At 27.1% G+C, this 17,568-nt stretch overlaps 1 protein-coding gene across 1 annotated transcript in view; it reads left to right on the top strand.

Moving 5' to 3' along the window:
• Positions 1-17,568, top strand: part of LOC107163535 (octopamine receptor beta-2R-like) — a 167,906-nt gene that overhangs the window by 70,624 nt on the left and 79,714 nt on the right. The window contains exon 3 of the mRNA XM_015510992.2: positions 4,131-4,187. The gene's annotated coding sequence lies outside the window, so the exon portion shown is untranslated. The remainder of the gene's footprint in view (positions 1-4,130; positions 4,188-17,568) is intronic.

Here is a 17,568-nt window from a genome sequence, read left to right as displayed (position 1 = left end):
GACAGCAAATTTGCTTACATCTAATGTTAAACTCGCTATTGTAGAAATATAAGGTCTTCATATTATTATACAGGGATTATACCAATTATATAAGAAGGTACTTACCTCGGTACTTACGTAGTTCTTATGGATATTGATATTGGTATACAATACTATAATAAATAAAAAAAAAACCGTACAAATGATATTGATGTAAAACTGCACAATTTTATATAATTTTTATTTTTATGTTCAAAATTTGAGTAAATCATCTCATTCAAAAGTCGCACTTGGCTTGTTGTGATGTTTATAAGACGTTTTTTGAACTATATACTTTAAACGATCAATTCTAAGATTTATATTTATATATGTGTGTGCGTGTGTACATAGTGAAAAATATATAATACAATTAACCTTTCAAAAAATTGAAGCTTAATTTATTACAGGGATTAACATTGTGTTTTAAACTTAAAGAGGCTTACAATAGATATTAAAAAAAAAACAGATTTTAATTTGCTGTTTAAATTGGACATTCAGTCGAATAAAAGTTATAATAAATAAAAATAATTAGAATTTTTAACGTAAAATTTGATTGGGTGTTTATGTATTTGACAAATAACTACTTTTTATTTTTTTAAATATCCAGTATTTAATTGACAAATAAGAATACTTTCAAGAAATAATTCAATACATCTAATAACTGTTAACTTTAACGGGCTGCGAAGAGCAAGGGGATCAGCTTATTATACATAAATACTTTCTAGCGCTTAGCTGTAATGTAACACTTGGAAGGTAACTACGCACTATAATATATTATTATTATAATTTACATACCATCACATGGTAGTTCATTACTGTTTCGTTTTATGAATAAATAATTAAAAACCATTTAACAAATAGATTAGTATTTTTTTTTTTTAGTTTATTGTTAAATGTAAAAATTATTTATAGTAACAGACGCATGTGACTGCTAATTTTTGTCAATTTAAAAAGGCGAGACTAAGTAAGTTGTTAGTTGTATATGTTAAACATCAAGATATTTAAGTTCATTATATAATTTTTTTGTTAATTAGAGTTTGAGAAAATTTTTTTCATTTTTGTATTGAAAATTTAAAAATGTTGAATAATTTTTTCTCTTATAGAAAAAAATTATAAAAAAGCATTTGTAACTGGTTAATGAATTTCAAAAAAAATAATGGAATACTGCCACGAAAAATAATTAAAAGTTTTACTGAATGAGACGCTATGATTAAAACTTTTGTAGTAAGGTTTCATTTTTCCCCACAGCATAACTTATCTTTACACGAGTATTATAGAACTACGAAAATGCATGCATGCTTTATTATAAATATATTTTAATGATAATATTGGTATAGGTTTCATGATTTTTTTTATTTAAGACAATGTAACAAATATTGTATATCAACCTATCTAATTTAAACTAAAACATGATTGTTTATTAATCTTTTGATAATAATAATGATATAATGAATTAGAAGCAGTATTTTTAAATATTTTTAAAAAAGAACAGGTCCTACAATATGATCAAACATTTTCCTATCTGTTTAGAAAAAGGTTACCATTATTAAAATCTAATGATTCAAATTTGCCAAGAAAGGTATATAGTATATTAAGAAATAGTTTACGTCACAGCATGGAAAATTAATTGTTTTCCCCAACTCGGAGGCGTCGGCTACGCTGTATACGTTATACAATCCCACTGAACATACCTTTTACAAGTTATAGTGCATTACGTATCTTAAATATATATGTACTTATACATATATTTGGAAACTAAATTAGATAAAGATATATCATTTTTTTTAAATGTTTATTACTTTTAAACTAAATGAAATTGTATATAACAATAATAACTCTAAAAAATGATTCAAGAGTGAATAATTTTAGTTTAAACTTCTCCATCAAACTCCATGACGTGTATCTGAATCATTCATTAGTAATTAGTAGTTTTAAAGTACTCATTACTAATCAAATTTTATTTATTTAATATAATGTGCACATGAGGAATCTGTGGAGTTTTTCACTTGTTTCACATACAGTTTATACGATTTTAATCCTATTAAGGGCCTTCACGTACATCCATTCCTGCGTTTGTGTGTTCCTGTTTCAGATTCGACGAAGTTATCACAGTGATTGACGGTTACGTGGGTAGGTATCCACACATGCCAAAAGTCAGTTCTATCCTCCCCACACATCAGCGCGTGTAATTGAGTATCTACTTAATTTTTTACGAAGTCACGTTATGTAGTTTTGTGCCCAGTTTCAACTGTAAGATATTAATTGCGTTACGAACATTTGCTTATGACCATAAATTTATACGTATAGCTTATATAGTGCAAGTAGTTCACTAAATGTATGTAACGTCACACACACCACACACTTCGTTCTTTAAATTTACCAAATTTACAACTATTGTGCTATTTTCTATTTAATTTGTATATCTAAGTTTTTTTTCATAACTGGATATTGAAAATATTATTATTTTTATAATTGTCAAACTCTTTATTTGCGGTAGATTGCATATACCTTATATACAGTATTCGTTAAATTTACGGTAATCCGCGCACTACATAATATTGTGCTAGTATAACATACTATACATAATATTTTATTCAGATGTTCTAATTATAAAATCTATTAGTTAAATTTATTATTCTATTTAATTATATGATATATTTTTGTTTTTTCTTAAAATATTTAAAAAAATTGTTTTTGTTCTCACAATCCTGCTTATTGGCTAACGGACAGTATATTCATTATAATTTCATGTCTTGTAGCTGATTTCAACGATGTCCCAATACTAAGGAAAACAAATTTAGTTTTATATTCCTAAATACATTTATATATTTATCTAACATTTTTTTTGTGTTACATAAATGGGTATATAACCAGTTAAAAATAACCATAGCAAATAATCATAAGCCAAGTTAATTTTAATTTTTTTTATGGTATTTTTTATAAACATTACTGCTATAAGCTTCTTTACAAACACTTACTTAGGACTTAAATATAATTTAATGTAAATATATAACTTGTAATATTCTACTTGTTAATTAAGTCAAATAATTAACACACATATTTCGTTTTAAGTGGTTATCAAATACTGTTGTTATATAACTTTATTAAAAGCATTTAAAATAGATTTGTTCAAATTATACATTAATTAGATTTCACTGTCAAAATTTCCTGGAATAAATTTGTAACACTGATTAGAGAATAGTTATAGAAATTTTATTTTATTTATCAAAATTTAATTTATGTAGATTATCTTGTAATTATTTCTTTCATTATATATTTAAACAAATACAATTTGGTTATGATTAACTAATATCGTTTTCTTTTAAGAGTAAATTTTTTTGACTATCTTATTTATTGATTTTTTACAAATTTTTCCTGCACTTGAAGCTTTTTGTTACCATAAGAATAACGCTTATAAAGACACTAATTAAAACAATTTAGATTTTTGTGATTATTTATCACTTCTTCTTCTTCTTCTTGGCTTTATGACTCTCCAAGAGTCTTCGCCGCCGCCGTCAAAGCCTTTATTTATTTATTATTTATCACAAAAATATAAAAATAAACTAAAAAATATTTTTTTTTACATTTTTTCTTTCTATGACCAATATTTCAAATATTTTTTTTTTTTTTAATGTGAAATATGTACATTTAATTTTCAAATGTGTTTTCCATACAATTATATTAATATATTATAAATGTTATCATCGGTAAAAAGAATTAAGTAACAAAAAATAAATACACAAACAAAAAATTATTCAATTACTATTATATAATGTTTAGGTGTCAAAGGAGAGACGGATGGTAGTTATATGGCAATATGTGTAATAGATAATATAAATTAAAATAATAGAATAATATATTTTTTAAAGAATGTGTTATTTCCTGCTAATTTTTCTTATTTACTTTCACTGAATTAATACAACAATTAACAGAGCATGTAGATATGCGTTAAGGGTGATGGAAAAATCAATTGATAATTTACGCATAACAATATTGTAGGGTCCAACAATAACACAATTTGTGTTGCGTATTCCATTGCTCTATACCTTACGGTGATAAATTATCACTGATAACTATAATCGACTATAATTATATGTTTTATTTTATTTCAGATAATAGTACGCAATTCATAAAGTCAGAAGAAAAAAAAGTTATACAATGCATATCAGGTAATTAAAATACGATTTTATAACAAATATTGTATATTGCTTATATATTTTGTAATATTTTTAAAAACAAAAGTTTAACCTTCACGTTTCGAGATGTTGGCCTGAATTAAAAAGTTAAAGTTGTGGATTCAATAGGGCTGTGAGTTATGTGACAAAAAGAAAGTTTAAATCTATGTGAGACATTTAATTTCCCTTATAAATGGTACTGGGTGAAAATCGTGTAGGTGAAAAAAACTGTTTATCTGAGGCGGTTGATGATAAAACATCATCTGGAAAAAGACGCATAGTGAAGGCGAGATTACTAATGGAACAAAAACCTTTGTTATGTTTGTACGTATACATGTAAAAATCATGTTTGAAATATATATTTTTTTTATCACGTTTTTCTTAGTTATTTAATACGAAAATTATTTTAATATCAACTAGCTGAATCGAAAATTTATCCTATAGCTTCGTAATTATTATATACCTCTAGATACAAATAGTTTTCACTTTAGCAGTGACATGAATAATTAGTACTCAAACGGTAATCAACCGATGGCCGTAGTTGTAATTTTAATTATTTTAGAATGAATCAAATGCAGAAGGGAAACTGTATAATTTATGTGAATAAAAATAATTCAATAATTTTTTTTTTCATCTAAATATCATTGGTTTAAAATGTATGAAAATAATATAATTACTAGAACAGTTGATGTAAATTATTATTGCATTCATGGGATTCAATATTTCGATGAACTCATTTCACTATAAAAATGTATTATTTGTAGAAATCATAATAAAATTATCAATATAATTATTGATAGATATGGAATAAATTATCATTCGTGATTTAGAAAGATTAAAAATATAATACGAACTAACGTTTTTATAAAAATTAAGACTTATAATTATTAAAATAAATTATAGATTATGATAAATTAATTAAGCAATGTTTTATATCAATAAAATCCATTTTTATGACTTAATCATAATTTTTTTTACGATGGTTTGCACCTTGTTGTGTATGTTTTCACTACGAAAATGATGACAAAGATGTTGAATGAATTATTTGGTTTATAGTTGGTTTATTAAATTGCACAAGATTATTAATAAATGCTTATTTATATATTATAAATATAAGCTTATCTACTATTAATATTCATCTTTCATTATTCACGAAGTTACGATTGCTATATAATATGTTTAAGCACACTACATAGTTATAAATTATAATATGTGTTTATATATATATATATATATAATATATATATATATATATATATTATCATCTATATTCATACTAAAACACAGTTAACTCGAGTAAAATGTGAAACGCTAATAATTAAAAATAAATCTTTTTTTTTTTTTTCTTTTGTGTTGATTAACTCGATAAAGAAATGCAAAGTAATAAAACTTCAGCAATTAAAATAATCCAAAGCTTGATTTTAATTTGTGTGTACAAAAGAGCTTCAAAAGCAGTCGTGTAAAAAATACTTTTAAAAAGTATATATTTAAATACTCATACTTGAATTTGCACGAAAAAAGTTTTCAAAATACATTTCTAATATTTTTATAAAAATTAATTCTACAATTAATAACTTAACGACATATGAATACAAGCGTAAGAATTTTTTTTTGTTAAATTTTTTACACCTAAATATGGAATATTTTTCATGCGTTAATATTGTATTCATTTAAACATAATAGGTAATATACTTACAATATGATCATTATTACAATTCTTAGGAAGAGACAAAAAATGTGTTTTTTCAATAAACCAAAGACGATATTTTTAGATGTAGTATTATATTTTACCTTTTCTTGGGTTAGTGAATGTAAGTATGTAAGTTACAAAAAAAAAAAAAATATCTAATACGCATGCTCTAAAATCACTAGATTATTGGTAGATACCTACCTATATATTGTAAAATAAAAAAAAAAGAATTCTGTTTTAATAATTCTTTAAAATTTAGTATGGCTTGGCTCCTAGTATTGACAATAAATATGCATTTTCACTTTTATCCATGAATAGCAATTGTTTATAGCAGTAATATATACTGTCTGCTTACACACCTACCGACATTTATAAATAATTTAAAATCAAATATTCTTGTATAAAATATTATGATTGAGAGTATAATATTGTTATTTAATTAAAAAAGGTTTTTAATTAATGTAAGTGCAGTAACATTTTATACGTTTTTATTAAAACGTTTATGATTTTTAGAATTTAATGGAAATAATTTCATATTCCCATTTATTTAAGAATTTCATACATATAATAAATTATTTTTATTATTTTTATTTGTTATCCAATTTAGTATATTTGTTTGATTATGTTGTAGTGTTTGAATTATGTTACTTTATACTTCCAAAGTATCCATCATTAATTAATACATCACTCGCAGAAAATTTTGTTTACACAATATACATCCAATATTTTAATACTATCTATTAAAATAACTCTGACTCTTTAATATTAAGACGCGTGTTATTAGTATTACATTACACATCAAATTCAAATCTGTTTTAAATACTATATGAACGTCAAACAGTGATAGTTAGATTCCAAAAAAGTATTCGGCTTATTTATTTGTTTTCCAATAAAACTAAGATAAAATTAAAACGTTGTGATTTACAAGTTATTTGCAATAGTAAATTGTGAAATAATTTCTTTCGAATATGATTTCATGCATTGAAAATAATCTCATACTTCATTGGCTTACTACTTAAGTGTTTTTAGTGAAATTCTTTAAATACACCGTTTCACCTCACCGTGAATATAATAATAATTGATAATTAAATATAGCTTCACTTTTAATGCTGGATTACTACACGGTAGTAACTATTTACAGTTTACACTTTAAATCAATTGTTGTAATGTCAGTTTAAGTTATGTTCCCAGCAACTGGACGTTAACATCTAAATGATGTCCCTTATGTATGTACCTATGCAATTAAGATTTTGTGCATACATTTTCAAATATAACTTATTTTGTGGCATATTTTATAAAATAAAAAACATTTTTATCCTAATTCGAGTACTTAACTAAAAAACTCGAAATATTATGTAAATAATTAAAATTAAAATTAATTAAGGATTTCCGTCGTAAAATGATTGGAGTAAATTGAAACAAATGGCAACATCATTAAGTACCCATAATTTAAATAAAATGACATATTATGAATATACGTATAGTTGATTCTTTGCTTACGTTGTAAAATATGTTTTCAAAAGCTGTAAATCGGATCAGAATTGAGTTTAATAAAATGGAAATACTTGTATAATATAAGAATGAGTGATTTCAAGTCTCTCAACGATTACTCTGTCCGTTATCGATCCCATTACAGTAAGTCCTCGGAGTGCACTTTCGTAAACCGTTTTATTGCTATAAATGTTACACCGAAAATAATAAGATGGAAAAGAATATAATATATTATTACTTTCAGTTTGTTGCAGTTAATGTATTAAATCGTTTTCGAGTTCAACTTACATTTTAATTCGATGTCTTATTGTTTCGATTTTGCCATCGTTTCGTTGTTTTCATATTACATATTGACGTATTTGGACATGTGGATGGTTATTATTAATACTTAAAGGTGTAATCTCGAAAAAAACGTTTGAAATGTGTTCCATATGCACATTTAAACAAATCGAGACACATTGGAAATCCAGAACCTCTTTTTTGTTTTTGTTTTATTTATTTCATTTCCCTTTCTTCATGTCATGCTATTGCCCTCTTTTTTCACCAGCAGTCCTCGCAACATCACAACTGCTTCTCTACCAGTCACTGTTCTTGGGTTTTTTTTTCACTATATCTATTTATTCCTTGATCCTTTTACCTAACTATATATCTACATTTATCGATCTTACCCTCGTTTCTCTCTTCATATCTCTCTCACTTACTGCTTGTGGATGTGTATCAGATCTCTTACCTCGTATACCAATTCTACATTTTACTCCTGTCGTAGTGCTACAGCTAAATCGATTCGATCGCAGGCATATATGTGTTACTCCTGTTCAGTTGAAGTCAACAATCGATTACACGTTTTGTTTCTTATGAGAGGCTATTTTTTCTTCGGTAAAACTACTATACTACGTGTACGTTTTTGGTAACTACTCGACGTGAATGTCTACTTGCTTCCTGCAAACCACACCCGCTTGTCATCGATGAGAAACGTTCTTATTTGGCAATGAGGCTGGTTGAATTTGAGTACGGGTGCGAAGGGAAACGTGGAAAAAATGTGTAATTTCTCACCCAGGTGCCCTAAAGGGGAATACACCACCGACACATAGACACACCGAAACAGGCACACGCACACGTATATAAACATATATATTATAAATACGTATATATCTCAAGCTGATGTTTCTGTCGTGCGTTATAGTACTCTTTTCTCAAATTCACGTGTAATGCTTGTTGTGGCTTTGTGCGTGTGTGTGTGCGTGTATCGTTCACTTCGTTTTTTCTCTACTGCTCAAACGTATTATATACAGCCCGACCTCTATTTCTTTCCTTAAGATGTTTTTATTGTCCGGTACTATTTTTATGGTGTCCCACCACCTTCTGATTCAAAATCTTTGTGGTTCACTGGTGTTCTCTCATCTACCCTTTACACTTAAAAACGTACATGCACACGCAAACATAATGCGTCTTGAAACACAGTTTTGAAACGTTTTCACCATATTTGCGTACTCTGTAGTAGTGGCGATGACGGAGAAGGTTGTGGTGATGGCGGGCAAACAGACAAGTGCAGTGAGCTGTGGCTTGTGGCCGTGGAGCTTAAATATACTTACCGTACTCTTTCCGCCTACATAGTCATCCGGTGTCAAACTTGTTCATGCATCTACCAGATAGATTCTACATAAACATACACAAACACCTACACACACCCATTTTTGTTGTGACTCAAGGTATATAAGTATACTATTGTATACGATTTATTACGATATAAATGTTAACGACGTGTGCATCATCTGCAGTATTTCACCACTGACAGCAGTGGCCCGTTTTACCCTTGTCGGAACTCTGTCATCGATTTCGTATTATTATTATCAACTACCTAAATCTTATAATAATATTTATTTATTTTTTTTTTTTTTTGACAGTATTCGAATCAAAACAACATTCGATCAACTTCGTTAACTCACCAAATATATTTACGTTATCGATTACAATATCTTCTGTATTCAATTCGCGTTCTAGGTATACGTCACAAAACTGTGGTTCTTCACGCATTAGTGTGTATGTCATAGTTATTTTCCCTTCTTCAATATAAGTTTTAATGTTAACGTGAAAACTATCACTCGAGCTCACTAAAATACATGAGTTATACATCTGCCGTGGCATATCATCATTATATGCGTATATGCGTATTTCTTCGTATACAATATTGGACAACATATTCTTGAATCAAAATAAGTAACATGATAAATCGCCAAAATATTATACCTCCTTTTAATTGTTTTTAAGAACTATTTATCATTCTTTTGTAGCTTTTTGCAACATATTTTTGAAGGTTCCTTATTTTTATAATAAATATGAAAATGCACGTAATACTTTATTGTACTTATAATGAATTTTATATTGTTTATAACACCGTGCAGCCTTATAAAAGTGGAATGGATCATTAGGTATTACAATTGAGTAGTATCGATTAGTGACTGATTCAGGTAAACTTCGCTTACTGTATATTATAAAATAACTAATATCGAGGCTTATATTATAACAATTTTGGATTATATTTCCTATTTTTAATTAAATGGAAAATATAACTTAAGGATTATCTTAAAAATGATTTCTATCATTTAAATCTGAATTTCAAAGTTAATTTAACGTTTAAATTATTAGTGGAATTTACTAAGATTGAGGATTTATATAATATTCGTATTTTAATATTTATCTAATTTTTTGCATAAAATATTTTTTATTTTAAATAAGCATAATTTTTATGTATATAAAAGCATTCTCGCTCCATTAAATTATTATATTATTTTATTATTGGAAGTATAAAATATTATTTTATGATAACTCGTATTTTATTAATACTCTTAGACATAGAGGGCACATTTTTATTTCTTCATAGTGAATAAATATTCTTGTTTTGTTTTTTTATAATACAATGGAATCCAATTTATATATATATATATATATATATATATATATATATAGCTTTTTAAAATGTAAATAAACAACATAATGATGGAGTATTAAAAAAACGATATTTCTATAAATAATATGTGATAAATATGAAATATAGATGGAATTATCAAGGGTGGAGGTGTCAGAGTCATATTATTATACTATATTTCAAATGGGAAATATTCAGGGGATAAATATCGACAGAGAAAATAATACAATATGGAATGATATACCTACCATTCAAAATAAAATACATTAAACTCTATGTAGTATAATATTATAATGAAACATAACTTCCGTCATGATTTATTCTTTTATTTTTGAAAATTTGATGTTTATTATACGTTAGTTATGATGTATCTTTATCCAATATAAAAATGTAAACTAAGTAAAAACATGTTATTAAAAAAAAATATTTATCCATATGGGTAGACGTAATAAATTAACTTTTATAATTATTTACGTACTACGTGCGTTTTCAGATACAATTCAACAAATAATATCAATTTTACGTAGGTTCCTAATTTTAATGAAAATTTATTTTTATTTTCATTTTTTTGTTATATGGAAACACTATAATACGTTATCATTATATAGGTGGTGTTTTTGTATTACGCGCGATCGTTAAATATAATTTTTAAACATTTGGACTACAATATTAATAACTATCTAATTAATAATGATTGTAATTTCCATTTACATCTATTCACAATCAACATCTAAAAGGAGGAAATGAAAAATATTTTAGCTTATCATATCTATACGTACAAATATGCCACAACAACAATCGCAATAATAATAATGATACAGAAAAACTTTCTTGTAAAATTACTAAGTCTCAATGGGCTACGAAAAAATAAAATGTTATATTATATTGAGAAGTTCGTTGAACAGAATCATGTTCATTTGAATCTGCTTTGATTAATTCGCTTCTCAATGTATTTTGATAAATATAAATAATACCGTCAAATAAAAATTCTAATTTTACGGAAATTTCACCCTAATAAAATAAAAAACTCAGTAACGCAAGTTCGCATGGGTGCTCTTTATAGTGTGGGTTCCCTATATCCCTGCATTTCCGACATTAACCCATTACAACCTTCCTGTACCTGGAATATATATTTATCTTATATTATTATTATTATCATTATTGTTATATAACACGATATGTGATAATAGCATTGGAACAATAATTACCACATTTTATGCAGAAACACCTCGATGCGTACATCGCGGGTGTGTAACTAAGGAACCGTAGATTATCAAAACGCACAATTTGACCTGGTTTTTTCTTGATGGTACAACGCTTAGATAGATACCAGCTACCGACATCTCGTAAGCACCTATAATACCTATTCTATAACGCACGCACAGACAAAAACGTCAGTAATATATATTATTATTAAGTATGTGCTCGGAGCGAAAATGGAAAATTTGAAAACGAAATAATAATATCAATATTATAATGTATAGTGTATATTATATAGTAATAGTGGTAGCGTAGGTAGAGCTAGTACCTTACGTGCAGTATATTATTGTCTAGCGAACGTCATTATTATATAATACGATAATTTATCTATTATTCGTGACCGATTTCCATGGGATGGGAAACGCTAAGGGTATGAATTATAATAATATCCTGCAACGATGTCATCAACGACGCCTCGGGCCACTCCGAATACCACACCTGTTTTCGGACGTCGAGGGCGATTCTCGAATATTATTATTATTATCATCGTCATCGTACGCGTGCACGTGACATTCGTGAACCCGAAGCAGGTAGGTGCTATGGTGCTGTCGACTATTATTATTATTATTATTATTATTATCGAGCACTGTTACTGATCATCTTTGATGACGATTTGCGTTAATGAACGACCAGCCTTCGATGTATTAATATTGTTGTGCATAATAATAATATGGCATAATATTCGATACAATAAATATCGTCCTCGGAAACTCAGTCGAACTTTATATACGTACCCGCCCTTATTATAGTAAATTTATGCACATTTTATTATAAGATGCGATCGATAGGTATACTATTATATGCGCGCAGATTGGTCGTGATATTTTTAAGTTCACTCCAACGTCACCGTGGTATTATACTATAGTAATATTCTCACGTGTTATTTTGAAAGAGTCTCAATTATTGATTTTTCCCACATTTGTCGCCGTTTTGACCTTTAAATCTGACCAAACTTAGCTCTCATAATCGCACTCACACGGTGAATGTCATCGGCAGACCGTGGTGTACACTTTCTACACGTAAATACACGCATACGATTATAAGATAATTATTATTACAGACGGGTAGTGTTCGTGGAGCAATCGACCGCGGGATTTTGCCACACGCGAAATGAAAAGAAAAATTTCTATAGATATATGTTTCACTAAAATATTGCTAGCTTTAGCTAACGTTTCTCAAAAATATAACACCAGTACACCACATCTAACTTTCTTCCATGCTCGTAATATAATTTAAATTTGATTGTGAATAAACAAAATAAGTCCAGAATCATAGTTATAATTTTTCGAAAAAAAAAAAACAGCGATACTGTGGTGATAATCTGAGGCATTTATTGCATTTCTACAGCAATTACCTACCGTGAGCTTTATTTAATAATAATAAAAACCAAAATAATTATTAGAGAATTTTAAGAATCTGAAAAGTAGTAATTTTAAAATATTTCTATGATAATTTGGAAAAATTCGTTATCATTAATTGTCTTAATACGCGACAAATAACCGTTGACGAAATATATTATACTATAGTCTATAATATAGGTAATTACTCAAATTTTAAATAATTTCAACGAGACAACGACATACATTTTAAATACAAAATCGTACTATCATAGAACAAATTATCATCTCATTGGTAAATAAACGAATAAATCGGGTATTGTTTTATAAAAGTATAAAAATAACAGATTCCTACCTCCAAAGACGGTTTTCTCAGTTTCGATTGAAAAACCATTCAGGTAACCGAATTATAATAAAGTATAATATCATTGTTGTCGCTGTATAATAAATTGTGTTTGTTTAATCATAGTAGTAAATGTACGATGGTATTATGCGATTTTCTCGGATATTGCGTATTGTGAATCTAAATAAAACAATATGTAAGTATTATTGTGAATACCTATACTGTGTATATGTCAGGCGCTTGTTGTAATCAAATCTTTGTTATTTTTCTCTAAATACGAGTATATTATTCTATATATAACATTAAAGACTGTATTAATGACAGCTATTGTTTGTTATAATTGATAAAAATTACCTACACTTTACATAATATATAATATAGTACGCTCTCTGAACAATACGTTATATAATTTATTATGTCCATTAAATTATTGTTGTAGACTATAGAAATGTCCAATGACACATGCATGCGAAATTAATAATGGGCATTGAAGCTATTACTAAAAATCATCTTTGAAACCAACATATTATTAATTGGGTTATCAATGAAAAGGCTACTAGAGTATACTGAATAAATATATTTAATAATCATTGTTTCCGTTCGAATTGAAAATTACTCAATGAAAACGTATACATTGTCAACGAGATTTCATGATATAAAAAACTTTCGTTAGTTAGAAAATGGTGATCGATTTTAAAGATTTAGATCCTAGCTAAGAGAATCAAGAGTAGTTAACACACATGCCATAGATACTCCAAAACGCAATTAAAATATCATAACGTTTTTTTCGAGGGTAATCAATTTAAAAAATACTCAAAACATCCGAAAACAAAATACAATGAAATAAAAATCTATCCGTGCATGTAACACAATAATTCGCGTAATAATTTTACCGTACAATAATACACATTATATGAAATCAACTTGTTTTTTTAATATTTCATCCTTTCCACCGTAAATGTATATAATAGTGTTAATTTATCGGCCAATTTGAGAGTAGGTTTGTATTTTAGTGTCTATATACATACTGTATAATACAGGAACACCAGTTCTATTTCATTTTATATCGATAAATTATGTAACTGAATAAACTGCAGAGGCACACAACGAAACTCCAATTCGGATAGCTGCTCTTCTCGTCCCCCCGGTGAATAGTGATAATTTGTTTTAAATGGTAAATATTGATTCAAAACTGTGGCAGCTGCCCATTATAGACGGTGTACATTTTATTATATCCCTTCCTTAATACCAATATGTATGGAATATGAAATCGATAAAATAATAGCAGTGTTTTGCATAAATAAAAAAATAACGACTTTGTCTACGCGTTATAATGACGCTTTTGAATCCAATTAAATGTGCTAATACGAGTATATTATAGGAGTGAACTCGAAATAATTATTAATAATATACAATAATTTGTATAGTTTTGTTTTCACAATTTAAAACAATATTTTCAACATATTTGGCAAGATGAAGCTCGAAAATTATTTTTGGTTATGTAAAAATACAAAAATACTCAAAATATATCAAGAAATTTCATTAAAAAAAGCAAAATATACCGTTGAGTTAGTCAATAAACTTAAAAAGAGAACAAAAATTGTTTATCTTCATTAAATATTTTAAAGAATAATGGGTTGTTCATAGTAAATTACAATACTATTCGAGAAATGCTTTGTCAAATACTGATATAATTTTAATAAAAACCAAATTAAGTTTGTCGCTGAACAAAACCATGGTCAGTTAACATGTTTATCAAATAACATTTAAGATGTTCATTTTACAACCTGCAGGGTAAGAAAAAAAATAGTGACCCGCTGAGTAATTACTATAAGCTGAAAACGAGATTGATAAATAAGTACATTACGTGTATAAATCTCGAAAAACATTAATTGGTCCTGCCGGCCAACAGTAATATTCTCAAATGAAAAAAACAATAAAAGACAATATTCACATTATACATAAAAAACAACTTCCTATTCTACTCCGTAAATAAATAGATGCCTTAAGTAGTTATTTAAAATGAACTATTATTTGGTTAATAAATATTATTTTATGCCATATTATATTATCAATTCATTGCTTATATCAGAAAATGACAAAAATTTCACAATTTGTTTTCAAATGTTGAGTACCCTATTGGTATATGATATGATATATACTTTGAAAAACTATAATCATTTGAAATCAAAAATCTTAAATTGTATTTGCTGTATCCACCTATTCTGTCTATGAGATATTACATCAAATGTGTTAGTTTTAAAATAAACTATGTAACAGCATAATGTAATCAATATTCTGTTATTTCTAACTACCTTTAAACACATACAATATAGTATAACCATTTTGTAATCTCAAATCTCTCAATCGGGACCCTGGTGCTATCTCTACGACACTATCAAATTCGTTGACACTGTCAATTTACACAACAAACTTTAGTACTTATCTCTGATCATTATGTCGTTTATGTGATATGATATGTGTATTTTGTTGTATCATGTAATCCACATGCAAACAAATATCTATAAATCACTACCAATCGCCACTAATGCGGAAGATAATTTTAAATTTAAAAATAAATAATGTTCATATGGCATTGTATTATAAAACTAAACTACGTTTTATTTAGAACAATCAATGCCAATTTAAATCTGTTAATAATTTAACTGTGTAGTAATAATAATAATTATCATTATAATAATTATGTTTTAATAATTAAAATTGTAATAATTATTTTTTTAATTATTTCACTCTTTGGCTCAATCATAATAATATTTGAGGAACTGCATTTTGAAAATCCGGGATTACAAAAACCACTTTGTCTTACAATATATCGATCCAGAACACGTTGAAGAGCTTATACGCACTCGAAAAAATGGCGGTGAGAGAGAGTGAGACGGGGACAGATGTAAAAAAAATTATACATAGCATACAACCCTTTCAACCACAGTTAAGGTCTCGTAGTAGCTGTTTCATAGCCATGGCCCCAGCTTTTGTTCTAAAGAATTTTTTCACTCTGTTTTTACCCCTTAACCCCTATTTCTTAGCATGTAGATAGTGTTTTTTTTTGCTTCTCAATATATATATATATATATATATATATATTATGGGAATCCATGAAAAAAAAAATAATAATAATAAAATAAAATGTACTACGTTTTCAATTTTTCTTGTTTCAATCCCAAACTCGTTAATCAGGTCTATTTATCAAGGATCGATAATTGTAGAACAACTCACATACATTTACAAGCAAATTAGGTACCTATTTTATGAAAGATATTGCCAGTTATTTTACGAGTGTATAAAAAAGCGTGATTCGTTTAGCAGGTAATTGTTGTTGAATCACTGTTAAAGCATGTACATAAATATATATATAAAAAAAAATAACAACATAAAATAATAATCAAAATATTTTTAGCATCCACTGAATCATAAAATACGTAATATAATAAACACAAAATCATCTTAGTTTTCGTGTGCTAGAGATGCCAGCGACATAAATCAATTGGTTTCCAATACCTACTTCGCGTTTTTATGTTTCGGAAAACTCTTTTCGAGATAGTAAAATCGTGCCAAAACATTTATAAATAATAAATTGAATATCTGTTAAATATATATATACATGGAAGATTTATTAGTTTTATACATTTTTTTATGATTTTTTTCTACTTTTCAAGACCTCTTCGAAAGATAATAAACAGTAAATATTTTTTTTCGCTTGAACAAAAACAAGTTTAGCACAATTGAAGTTAGGATTAATAATAATAATTATTATTATTACACCTAACTCAGAAGATGTATATAATTCAATTAAATTCAATGGCCCGTCTTTCCGATTTGAAACTCGTTGACTATAGTCGCTGCTTGCTTATTTTATCGATCGGTTATATCTATACAATATATTTGTGTGTGGGTGTGTGTTAGAGAAATTTTTCACAAACCCTATCCGTTTGGGACATATCCCTGAATGTCATGGTTTCCTACACGAACGAATTTTTACTAGACAATACGTTTCAGCTCAAATCGATATACATAAATAGTGTAATTAAGAACTGGCTTATATGATTATTTGTGGATTCATTGGTAGTTGTATGAAATCCCCTCACCGATTTTCCAGTACCAATTTGTTCTGCCAATTTTAATTTTTTCTTGATCGTTTAAAAAAAAAAAATAAATAAAATACAATTACCCAAATGCAATTTTTTTTTATGTTGGGTGAAATGAAAAGACTCTTTGTCTTATTTTAATATATTTTTTTTATTATTATTTAAACTATAAAATTACTTTTGTCAGGGATTAAGCTTCTGGTAAAAATTGAGGATATTCAC

Source organism: Diuraphis noxia, unplaced genomic scaffold (genome assembly GCF_037042655.1).
Source record: "Diuraphis noxia isolate RWA-SAM2 unplaced genomic scaffold, SU_Dnox_SAM2 contig0005, whole genome shotgun sequence".
Lineage (NCBI taxonomy): Eukaryota > Metazoa > Arthropoda > Insecta > Hemiptera > Aphididae > Diuraphis > Diuraphis noxia.
Note: the sequence above shows the minus strand (reverse complement) of the source record. Positions and strands in the feature narration are given on the sequence as shown.